The following is a 13601-nucleotide window of genomic DNA, read 5'->3' as shown; positions in this document are numbered from 1 at the left end:
ACACAAAATATTTCTTCATAATTTTTTTGAAACTACAAGGGATACATACATATTACAGACGTAGATATTATGCTCACGCAAAACAAACAAACATCCCATGGCAGAGGTGAGGCAGCGTCTGACGATTTGCCTCTGTCCTGGTAAGAAATCGTAAAGCCGTCATCGCTTGCTTTTTTGAAAAGTTTGGGTGCAAGCCCTAAGCGAGGGGTCCGTGGACCAAGAAAGAGGGAGTAAGTTGCTCTCCATTTGGTCCGGTCCAGCATTAAATTGATGCGGACTTAGGACCCCATCATTCTCAAAACGAATATTTTCAGCTCTGGCCAAGCTCTGGTCAATAAGGCGGATTTCCGCTCAATATAATTCGTAGGCTTGTCGTGTTCTACGAAATATATAAAGGAGCACTCAACATCTGCGAGCCGCTACGGTCACGCTGCTCCCAGGGCAGAGGTGAGGCAGCGTCTGACGATTTGGCTCTGCCCAGGTAAGAAACCGTAAAGCCGTCATCGCTTGCCTTTTTTTAAACAAACATTTTCTATTACTGAATACTGTATTTTATATACATGCATATAAATTGATCGAACATATATTTTTGATTTACTTCGTGCATAAAACTATATATACGCTGAGCTGTTGTAGCGGAACATCGCGGTTCAAATCTCACTGGTGACAGAGGGATTTGTTATCGTGATTGGATGTTGGCTACCAGTCGACTCAGCTGTGAATAAGTACCTGAGTCAAATTAGAGTATTAATCTCGAGCGAGCGCTATGCTGACCACGTTACCTCCTACAGTGTACTGTGTTGTACCGTTATGGTCTTGAATGAACTGCTCTAACACACTTCAAGGCCTTGATCCAATATGGATTATTGCGCCAACGATTATTATTATTATTATAAAGCGAGCAGAAGACCACACGGCCTCACCAATTTTCGTCGTTCTAGCAGTTTCCGAATAAATCGGGTGTGACCGGCAGACGGATAGAAAGACATCGACTCGATTCTAATAAGGTTTAGTTTCACACAAAACCTTAAAAAGGGCTGGGGAGAAGTGGATTCTTTATGAACGGGATTTTAATATTGGGTTGGGGAAAAATAAATGTTGTATTTTGTCAATAGATGGTGATACTTAAACATATCTTGTCTTGTACTTATCGCATCGGGTCATACCATACGGCGATTTGAAGACGACAATCTGTGCTACAAGTGTCTCTTTAACAGTGTTGTGATTGTACGTTTCAGTCTCAAGTTATAGCACGTCAAAGATGGAGTCCACCAAGCAAGAAATTCGTCTTATTTTACGTTTTTACTACCTGGGAGGTAAAAATTCACCGAAGACGGCCGAAAAAATTTTGGAAGCACACAGCACAGCGTTGGTTCGATCGACTTCGTTCTGGTGTAGTGGATGTCGAAGATACATCCTGTACTGGTAGACCAATCCACATAGAAACCGATAAAATTGTCGAGATCATCCAAGTAGACCGGCATGTGACCATTCGCTCGATTGGCCAGGAACTAAGTATAGACCATAAAACCGTTTGCAACCATTTGCAAAAGATTGGATTCCAAAAAAAACTGGATGTTTGGGTGCCACACGAGTTCACGCAAAAAAATCTCTTGGACCGAATCAACGCCTGCGATGCACAGCTGAAACGGAACGATTTCGACCCATTTTTGAAGCGGATGGTGACTGGTGATGAAAAGTGGATCACGTACGATAACCTCAAGCAAAAATATTGTGGTCGAAGTGCGGCGAGCCGGACCCAACCATCGGCAAGCCCGGATTGACGGCCAGGAAGGTTTTTCTGTGTGTTTGGTGGGATAAGAAGGGAATCATCCACTATGAGCTGCTCAACTATGGCCAGACCCTCAATTCTGTCCTCTACCGTCAGCAAATCGATCGTTTGAAGCAGGCGATTGACCAGAAGCGGTCAGAATTGGTCAATAGGAATGGTGTTGTGTTCCACCAGGACAACGTTCGGCCGCACACATTTTTGATGACCCGCGAGAAGCTATGGGGGCTCGGAGGGGATGTCCAATCACACCCACCATTTAGTCCGGACCTGGCTTGCGAAAACTGGCTGCCTGAGTTTTTTGCAAATAAGGAGGGGGTTTTTATTAGGGGGGGATAATAAAGTTGCCTTCTAAATGGCAACAAGTTTGCGAACAAAACGACGCATATTTGATTTAAATCGGATAATTCTAAGTATGTTAAATAAAGCACCAAATTTCGATCACAAATAGGACATTTCTTTTTCTCGTACCCAATATTTCACTCGCATGTAAATTATTCTCGTTAATTATGACGTCAGCATCTTAATTGGATGGCTTAGGATGCAGAAAATTCGCATGAAATTGATAAGTTTGAACTGCTATAACTTTGACACTAATAGTCGGATTTCCATGAAATTGGCATCCGTGGGTGCGATGATGTCCTCTATCTCGGTGCAAAATACTACTAGTAGTAGTAGTAATATACTTTTAGGATGAAATCAAGGGCGGTTTTCAGGTTTTCAGCTAATTTCTAAAAGTTGGTAATATACTGCTGGTAAGATTATTTGAGCAGATTTCCGTGTTGGACATATTTTGAGGGCTAGATTTCATATAAGTGTTTATACAAAACCTTAAAATTGCTGGAGAGAAGTAGATTTTACATAAACGGGGTTTTAATATTTCATGCGAATGTCGATCATTCTTGTTAATTGCGACGTCAACATTTTATTTGCGTGGCGAAAGCTGCAGTAAATTTGACAAGTTCCAATTGCTATTGGTTTGATAGTAATGACCAGATTTCCATGAAACTTGGCGAAGTCTAGATTTCGTATAAGCGCACCACCCTGATTTTTTTCAGATTTTTGCCTTATGTAGTTTCTGAAAATGAGTCCTGTCTCACTTTAAGTGTGTACCTTTTGCCTCTTTACCTCCGAATTTTCAAACCTACGTCAAAACTAATAAAAATAAAAAATAATAATATCCCACATCATTACAAAAATTTACTTCCCGCCTTTGCATGTATTGGGGGAGCCTCCCTTTAAACTCCACTCACTGTATGCGTGGGATTTCATAGCTCCCATTTGTCCACTAAGTTTCGTTCGCATTGGCTTAGTCGTTTTGGAGAAAAGTGCCTGTGACAGACAGACAGACAGTGAATTGATTTTAATAAGGTTTTGTTTTACACAGAACCTTAAAAACCAATAAATGGTATGTTAAATAAAAATTTTGGGGAAAATTTTCACATTTGAAAAAATAACCCTTTTTTTAAATAGAAATCAAATTTTTGTTAACTTTATCATAGATCTTTCATCACACTTACAGTGTTCGATTTGGATTGTCTTTTTTAAGTGTGTACTTTAGATAGTTGGAAAATATGAAAAAATAAAGAAAAAACAAACGAGACATCTTTTTAGGTTTAATTAATCTCTGAACTAAAACATAATAAAATCTTCTTCTGAGATCAATGAACTATAAAAAAATACAAAGTAAATGTAACTTCAAAATATTAGCGAAAATAAAGCCAGTTCCTTAGAATATTCTTACAACTACTTACATTTGACATTTGGAACACATTACTGGTTTTAGTAAAGGTTTTTTACGGTCACATAGATAGTAATGTCTCTTTTTGCGGTCAGATATTGCCATGACGTAAACACTTAGATTTTCACTGCTGTAAAGTTTTCGACATGTTTCGTGTGCTCTAGAAAGTTTTCTATTCTTTTTTTTAAATGAGTAAAACATTACCGAGCATTTGTTCTTTTTGTTTATTATGTTTTTCGTGAACACACAAATCTAAGAATTTGCATCAATTCTTGCCTCCGAAATGCCTTAAACCGGCTGCACTTGTTTTTTTCCTTTTCTCCAGAGCTGTAAAAACTATGCACATAGATAATTACACCATCTTCGGAGGAACTAACATTCCCTACTTCTTCTCTATCACCAATAAGTTCATCGTCACATAATCTCCTTCTACTGAGGACATTGTCGCTCTCGAAATTAAACTTTTCTTCCAGAAATATATGTACTGGGTGGGCATATACATTTCGTGACATTATTGTTTTAAATTAATGAAAAAAAACAAAAATAGTATTTACAAATTCAAATTAAAAAAAAAAAAAATTCGTGTCAATCGGTAAAACCGTTTCTGAGAAAAGACAGAGGCAGATAGACATTGAAGCCATTTTAATAAGGTTTTGTTTTATAAAAAAATCTGGGAACATCATAGTTAAAATCTCTGTCAGAGAGCTTGGATGACTAACTCATAATACGTCTCCTTTTTCATTGATTTCATCACCGCACGGTGTTTATAAAAATGTATTATAAAATAAAACGGTTGGAAATATAAAAAAGTATAAGTAAATAATATTTAGTACGAAGATAGGGAGGTAAGTCTTAGTACATACCCATCGCTGCTCACGCAGAACACGTCCACCATTCTCAACAATCAAATGATACTGGTCCCTTTTGTGCCCGTTCCAGGGCGCAACATATATTTCAAGGACGTATTCACGTGTCCTTATCCGAATTCAATGTTGAGGTGGAAATCTTCAAAAGACTCTGGCTGGGCACGCCAGAGTGTGGCATTTTTACCCACCACCAACATGGTGTTGACGAACCTCTAATAAAATGGATCTACGCTATGCTAACGCAGAGATTGTTGTGTACTGAGGTGGGTGTTGATCGCTACTTATCAATGGAAGTGACGAAAGGTTGCTCTCAAGGAGGTGTATTATCGCCACTTCTATGGAGTATGCTGATCAACTCACTCCTATGTGAACTACAAAATCTGCCAATACACGGTCAAGCTTATGACGGATGACGTGGCTGAACTCACTGTTGGCCGAGATCTCGGAATGGTGTGTAGAAATACACAACGCGCCATTGATTTGATTGATAGTTGGTGTCTCAGGCATGGGCTTTCAGTAAATGATATTATTTACAAAAAGGAGGAAACGGAATGGGCTTTGCCTTCCAGAGATGAAGGGTACAACTCTTTAACTCTCTGAAGAAGTAAAATATTTGGGAGTTATTCTAGAGGTCAAGATGAAAGTTCTCACAGCTTATGGGCTGCTTAGGCGCATCTTTGCCTCGACATGGGGACTTAGACCTCAGGTAGTAATGTGGATATATGTTGCTATCATTAGGCCGATATTCGCGTCTGCATCCGTAGTGTGGTGGGTTCAGGTGAAACAGAACAGTTTTCGCTGTAAACTAGCCACGCTGCAAAGAACTGCATGTCTGGGTGTCACTGGTGCCATGAGCACCACAGCAGCTCTGAATACATTACTCAATTTGCAGCCCTTGGATTTGTTTATTCAGAGCACTGCAATGAGAGCGGCTCATAGAATAATTTGATTGAACTATAGGAAAACAATGGACGTGGGGGGTACAATGCATTGGAAGAGTCATTGGGAGAATTGAATCTAGTTTTCGAGATTCTTGAGCTCACTTGAATGGGGGGTTACAAAGAAACATTTTATTTTAAGTTTTTGGGTTATTTGTATATCAATATTACAGACATATGTGTGTTTGGAGGTATATACAAATACGTAGTTAATTCAGATAGATATATTAGTAGATTAAACCAGCGGTATTCAATACGCGTACTATATATGTACATATGTATAACCGGAAAAATAAGTACGGTCAGTTTATATATGCATGGATATGTACAGTATTCAGTAATAGGCAGTTTGTTTGTTTAGGGGTAGTATAATATCTATGTCTGTAATAAATGTTCGCATATTTTGTAGTTTGGAAAAATATGAAGGAATATGTTAGATTTGTATTGGGAAAATATGCGTAGAAGTTTCTCAAATAAGATGAACACAACATCTTTATACCCGAAGCGCCAGCTTCCCGAATTCTGACATGTTTGTCGTTTAACATACTTAATATTATTGTTACATGAAATGCATCGTCGAGTTATTTGCGAAAAACCGTTCAAAAACATGCATTTTTTCTCGAACTCGAATTCGAAAACTACTATTTGTACGAAAAAATTTGCAACAAACAGTTTTTACTTAGAATCGACCATCTATTTCTGTGGTTATTTCGAAAAATACTTTTGTTTCTCATGTCATCCTCTACCCCCACCCCAAATTTCATGTCAATAGGTTGAGAGCTTTAATGACTGCACTAATGATCACTGGTCGAGTTCGGCAAAGTAAAGCTTGTTTGGCAGTTGTTAGTGCATATTTAATGTTAGATGATGTGTCTATGTAGCAAGAATATTTTTAATTCGATAACGACGTTCTATGATGTCTCGGTGTGCAATAAAATTGCTTTAAAATAACAATTTTGACCTATTATAACTTTGCTAATAATAACAACTTCAAATTTGCCAAGTTGTGACAATCTTGGCAGACGGCAGATTAATACTAAATGCCAAGCACTTAGGGTCGGACAATCCTACCTACTTAAAAGATAAAGCACCGGTGGTGGTGGTCGTCAGTAGGTTAGTGGGAGGATTCGTTCAGAGCTTCCCGCAATGTCGAGCGTTGTATGTAGGATGGTGTACTTCTGCAGAGAGTCCCAAGACATCAACAGAAGCTGTAATAGATTGAGATATTATGGGAACAATATTATGGGAACTACAACCACTTCCTCGGGACGCCATGGGTCATAGTTTTCCTTCTTCTCCAAATATTCACGTTCTATGTTGCTATTATGGGGGACAGCAACATTAATAATATACACAGAACGTCAGGCTCGTTGATCACTTGGAATTTATATAATAATAATCGTTGGTACAACAATCCATATTGGATCAGGGCCTTACCATAACGGTACACTACAGAACACTGTAGGAGGCAATGTGGTCAGCATTACGCTCGCCCAAGATTATTACCCTGATTTGACTCAGGTACTCATTCACAGCTGAGTCGACTGGTATCCGACGTCAAATCACGATACAAATCCCACGGCCGCCAGTGAGATTTGAACCGCGATCTTACGTACGACAGCCTTGTGATCTAACCACTCAGCTTTCGGGATTTTTTGGGAAGGTTGGTGGAAAGGGGGTTGAAAGTGATCATTTCTTTAACGGACCCATTCTCCCAAACTACCCAACCCAAAAATCTGAAAAAAAATCAAGAAACTGCTACTGTATAGTGCCTAGGCCCCAAAATACTCGCCGGTCCCAATATAGAACTATCAAGTACTGCCCGCGGCTAATATCGGTAAACCGGACATGTTCCCGTGGTTAGCCCATGCTTGTATCGTTTGGATGAAGCACCATACATACAGCATTATGCCTATTGGTGTATTGCACCAGGATTGAAAGACCGGTCCTTCAAGTTAAGTGGAATCAACCGGCAGTTTGCCTCACTGCCCTGCTCTTTGCTGCAATGAGCATGTAGTTATGAGGCAGGTTCATCCGTTTCCATATGGACGTAGGGGTTTTTAAACAAGTAATCGGCAAAGGAGGAGGGTTTGCGAAAATGTATTTTGTACTATCCTCAATAAAACAGAAATAGAATGCTGAGGTCAGGGAAAGAAATAAATAAAGTATAGTTTGAGTTATTGCACTATGCTAAATCCTATCGGATCTCTCTTGGTGACAGGACTCACGACAGGCCGACCAGGAAAATGCATCTAATGTCGTTAAAAATAAAATGATCGGACTGAGTAGCAATGAGCCTGGAAAAGATACTAGGGCGTCCACGTCAATCGACGCGGCAGGAAGGGCCTCGGCTTGTCAAGACATGGGAAAGGGTTCCCGACGCATGGACGGCGCCCCGACGTAAGTAAGTTAGCTACGACATTGAACGCGAACGCGGTGAAAATGGCTATAAATTTATCTATTTTGGTAGCCTACACACTCAATATGGTGTTGGCATTGTCATTTCAGATTTCTGCGTGATGCCATTAAAGATATCGAGTGATTTGATGACCGGCTGCTGACGCCCACTACGCGTTAAATGGTGGCGATTTCGCGGGAAGAAAGAAGAAATGATCTTCCTTACGTGATTACCAACCATTACGAATGTGGAAGAATCGTGGAACCAAATTAAAGACACAATGCACAAATTATTTGCAACCTCTGCAGCCCTCGGGGTCAGCAAGTCAACCGAGATATTTGGCTTTGGAATGACGATGTTGAAATGCAGCCCCGTGAGAAGAAACACCTCTACTACAAATTTCTCGACGATAAAACACTCGCCAATTGGGAAATTTATAAGAATGCCACCCGAGCGGTCCATTACAATAATATTTACGATTAACTGGACCCTCGGGATGGCGACAGAGAATTCTATCGACTTGCCAAAAGCCGACACGAACGCACACAGGATACCAAACACTTTTGATGCGGTAATGACAAGAACGGTACTTTGCTAAAATATTGATAAGCCGCGACAGATAGATTGCAGGAATAATCTGAGCAGATTTCAACGGATGAATTTTTTTATCGTCCACTTCCACAATCATTGTCGACATTCGGAATAATTCCACCTATCCACCATCTATCTATCCAATAAACGGAACGAAATCAGGCAAAGCAAGAGGAATTGACGACATCGCATCTGAGCGAAAAGCTGGGTCCCAACGCTGTGGCTAAGTGAATTCTTCATTCGGGTTATTGAGAAAGGTAGAATACCCTCCGACTGGCAAGAAAGTACCACGGTTCCAATATGGAAAAAGAAAGATACTCCACACAATATTCAAATTACCATGCGATCCGATTGCTGTCCCATACCATACTGATTTTTGAATGTTTAAATAACTGTGGACCAAAGGAGGTTTGTCAAAAACTGCTTAACTACTGACGCATCGCCCTCCTTACATTACACTTCTGGATCTGGAGAAAGCATTTGGGCGTGTGTCATATGAACTTATCTGGTATTCTCTATGATAACAACTAGCGCCAGAAGAACTTGTGCGCTGGGTTAAATTTTGGAAAATTACAGTTTGAAGTTTGGTGGGTGTACCAAAATCGTTTTGTGTTTCTGTCGGTGCTCATCAAGGAAGCGCCCTCTCACCACTCCTCATTGTTCTTGTTAGGGACGCTACCAAACAGGGCATCCATAGTCCAGCGCACTATACTCTTCTTTATGCGAGTGATGCTTTCTTGGCGTCTGGTAGCAATGATGATCTCGAGCACCTTATTCGCAGATGAAATGGTCGCCCCAAGCAGATTCAGATTGAATCTGAATAAAACAGAGTTTTCGTTGACCGGGACCTATGAAACAGGCACTATCACTGTCAAAGGCAGTAACCTACTAAGAACTGAGCGATTTAAATATCTCGGATCAATGCTATCAGCCAATGGAGAACCGCGTTGGATGATGAGGCCTTCCAAAACTGGTGTTGTTGGTGAACGACGTATCAACGAACATCTTAAATATAAAATTTACCACAATGTCGACCTTACTGTCACCCTCCATGGTTCTGAGTGTTGGCCGTTTTATAATCGGCCAACAGGACAGAACAATGAACGGCGGCTCGTGATAACGGAGACGAAGATGTTTCGTTGGACTAATGACGTAATGCCCCATTATCACATCTGAAATGGGGTAGTCGCAATCGATATGGGGCTGTACCGAGAGTGGCGTCTTGGATGGTATGGTCATTTAATTCACGTTAAAGAGAATTCTCTTGTCCAAGATTGTTCTGAACATCGGAGTCGATGGTAAGTGACCAAAAGGCCGGTCGAAGTAGCGGTTTCTTAATACGGTGGATGGGCAGAGCAAAGTGGCGCAACCAATCGGGACGAGCCGACCTCTCATGTGGCTCTCGCAGGCAATGGCAGATGCTCAGTATTTGGAGAGCTTTCGATTCAAAGAAAGAAAAGTTGATGAACATCAATCTGAACCATTGCGAGGACAGTGTAATAAGAGCATGCTATGCTGCACGCGAGGAAATTACGAAGTTGTGGTCTGCATGTTTTCGAGCAAGAAGGATCTGTCAAAGATCAAGACTAAATTTTGGCGAAAACGGGAAGTATACCTGAACCTTAGGCGAACACCGCTACTGATCTGCCCGCATCTTTTCTTCGGTGCAGTAAAGGTGCTTCTCCCTCCGCATAAAGAGGGGCGCAAAAAATATGAAGAAGCGTTAAACGTCTTTACCGTCTCCGGCGCAACAACTGGTATCCGGTCTAGGCGTGTCTAAGGCCGAGTGCAAATAAAGAGCGTAAGCGGGCGTTTTCTCCATTGTTTCTTTGATACTGCGCATATCGCAAAAGTAGCGTCGCTTATGCAGATGAGCGTAATTTGAACAGTCGTGATTGATTTCATTGTTAGTGAAGATGGATTGCGAAGTGTTAAGGGCTAATATCCTCGGTGACAAGATACAACCCCGGCGGACTCTGCTTTAGACCTCAAAATTCTCCGAGATTTTACCTCGATGCAGTACGTGACTTTTTGCGTCATCATATGTTGTTCTGATAATAGCTATTAGTTTCTCCGGAATGCCGCTCCTACGTAGAGCGCTCCAGATATACTCCCTGTTCACGCTATCGAAAGTTTTCTCGAAATCGATGCAGAGTAGCCGCAGCGGAGATCTAAATTCTTCTAATGCTAAATTCACTATTCTAAAATGATCCGTAGGCTGTTGATGTGGCCAATGCAGGGAGATCCGGGAAGCGAGATCGACGATCAATTTCTTCTTCCACTCTCCCCGAAAGGTCTCGGATTTCCAAGCTTTCTGTACATGTCGGAGCACCATATTTGCAGTAAGTGCAAGTGTAGCGATAAATAACTCTGCAGGAAGACCATCATCCCAGCAGCTTGGAGGAACAATCTGTATCCACATGTTATAGTGACTAGTCATTCCATCTCGAAGAGGAGGAACTTCACTGGATGTGATACGGCTAAGAATTGCGGTGGAGTGCCCTTTCCACCTCTTCAGTTGCTAATCATCGTGGATGAGAAGTCGACCGTTAACCTACTTCCCAGGAGCATCGAAAAATTTGCCACCACATGCAAACTCTTTCGTATGCCGTATACATTTCAAATCATTGCGTCCTGCAGCACTTTCTGCTTCCCTGGCCAGCGCAATAGTAGATTTCATTTGGTACGGCATACACCACGCTGAATTTCCCAGAATTTCGCTCGGTATTGGAGTTCGATCGCGTCACGTCCGCCATCAATCGCAACCGTTACCAGAGCTCTCCACAATTTCGCAGTCAGTCAGATCTTTGGACGCCCTTTCAAGACGTGACTGAGGATCTGTTTGACCCCAGAAAAAAAAGCATTTTTGATGGCAGTCTAGTGCTCATCAATATTCTCTCAGGTTACTCAGAATATCTGCCGTACGATCAGCAAGATAGCTCTCCCACTATCGGTCGATGTCGAACTTGGTGGCTGGGAGCTCCCCAACCCTGGGAGAGGTTGCGACTATCGGGTTATGATCCCTTTCGAGGCCGATGACAGCGCCTCTCTCGTTACGCACATCCAGGGAATAACTGCTAAATCCACTATTCATAGCGAAGTGTTCGATCTGGTTGCTCATACAGTGTCTGTTAGGCAGGTAGACTCTCTGCTTAAACAATGTGCTACCAATGACAAAGCGGTGAAGGCTGCAAACGTCGCACCGTTATCGTAACGATAGCCAAGATCGTGTTTCCCATCACTTGTCCGAGGAAGGTGTTTTCAGTGCCCACCTCGACAGATCACCCATGACGGGCGCCACCTTTAGGAAGCTTCCCCTGAACTGCGTTCAGTTACTCGCAATCGTTCAATTAGCGCAAATGACCATACCATCGAAGACGGTTCTCTCGCAATTTTTGCACGATCGGTATAACTCCATATCCATGACGGATATCCTTATTTCGGATGTGATCAAGGCGTGTCACCCCACTTGCCCGATGAAAGATCTTCGTCTCCGTTACCACGAGACGGGTTCATTGTGTTCTGTAGTTGACCAACACTAAAAACAACACTTATTCGATTAATTACTTCAGTCGTTCGTTTGCTTGTGACATCTGCTGGAAATATTCTCGCAAACTATCCGCCGCGGCTCATCGATCGATAGACATTAACGAACTAGAACTATTCGATATCCTGTGTGCGTTCCTGTCGGCTTTTGACAAGTCGATATAGATAATTTCTCGCCGTCTCGAGTGTCGAGTTTATCAAGTAGATTTTTGTAATGGTTCCCGGTTAGCATTCTTGTAAATTTGCTAATTGGTCAGTGTTTTACCGTCGACGGATTGTAGTAGAGCCGTTTCCTTTCACGGCCCTTTATTTATTGGTAATCGCGTAAGTCAGATCATCTTCTGACTAGATAGCTACCGTGCGTGGCGGGCCAGTGCTTTCCTCTCACTGTTTCATTGGTGGCTTGATGCGCAAGACGGGCATCAACGCCGATGTTGAAGTGCGATGGTCTCATAGGGAACAGCTTTGCAGTCAGTGACGGTGGTAAAATGTTGGCGTTTTATGGGAATAGAGTCGATTTGCGTCTTACGATTCCCAGTACAAAATATAGGAAGATCAGACAATCGTTTGGTGAACTATGTACTTATTTATAATTAGAAGGTCATGGGTGTCCGCAAAATCGACTATATGCTCACCACCCTCATTGCATGCTCCAAACTCTTTCCCCGATGGCACTTGGCTGGAATGATTTATAGTAATCAGCAGGCACGTTCTATTTTTTTACATCGAGAAGTTGCCAGACGGCATCTTTTTCGGCATCAGGGCAACCTGCCTGTGATGCATACGCGGTGAAGCCGTGACTAGTGCGATCAGCTGATATAATGGAGAGATTCATCAGCCGGTTTAATGGCGTCACGGAAACCCTCAGAGATGACAATACCGACACCGTATTGAGTGTGTAGGCTACCAAAATAGAGAAGTTTACAATCGTTTTTATCGAGTTCGGTTTCGGTCTTTCCAGTTAAGGTACTAATATTTAGCGCGACACGTATTTGATTCACGCGGACTAATTTTCTCAGGTCCTGATGCCATCCATACGTCAAGAATCCTCGGCAATTTCTTGAGAAGGCTGACAACATGGTAGCGCATTGTATAAACCAAAGCAATCGTGTTACTTTCGTGGCTATTTGCCGGAAACGTAGTTCGCAGGGAAATGATGACAGATGTGCAGTAGAATATGGGCGACTTTGAAGATGTGGCCAGCCAACAACAGAGAGGTCGTGCATGTCGGAAACAAGTCTATTGCATCCAAGGCTGATTATGCACGTAGTGGACCTGTCGAATAGCCGCGCGCCAGGTATCAACCGATAGTCAGGAGATAGATTGTCGTGCATCTAGGAAAATTAGCGACAAAGTCGTTTAGCTTCAGTATAGAAAGAAGCAGCAGATCCTTCCAGACAACCGCCAAGGGTAAGATATGAAGGTGGAAATCCATACCTCATAAAATTTAATATTGAATTTAATAGTACTCTATGAGTTAGAATTTCAGAATATTCTCAAATATTTCTCGCTTGTCGTAAAAGGCGACAAAAAGTGATTGAAGCAACCTGCAAATAGTGAAATTTTATTGCTATCAGCGTTAATAATGCCTCGCATCGCCCCCAGACTACTAATTTTTCTAATTAGAGCGAAAATTCCAGCGATAACATTCTGGATTTAAAAGAGGCAAGATGATTCTTTTAGGGAACTCCTCTTCCTTTTGCGGTACTATAATTTTGTACTCTGGAAAGCC

Source organism: Hermetia illucens, chromosome 3 (assembly GCF_905115235.1).
Source record: "Hermetia illucens chromosome 3, iHerIll2.2.curated.20191125, whole genome shotgun sequence".
In the NCBI taxonomy this organism is placed as follows: domain Eukaryota; kingdom Metazoa; phylum Arthropoda; class Insecta; order Diptera; family Stratiomyidae; genus Hermetia; species Hermetia illucens.
The sequence above is the reverse complement of the archived record's forward strand: the minus strand, read 5'-3'. Positions refer to the sequence as shown.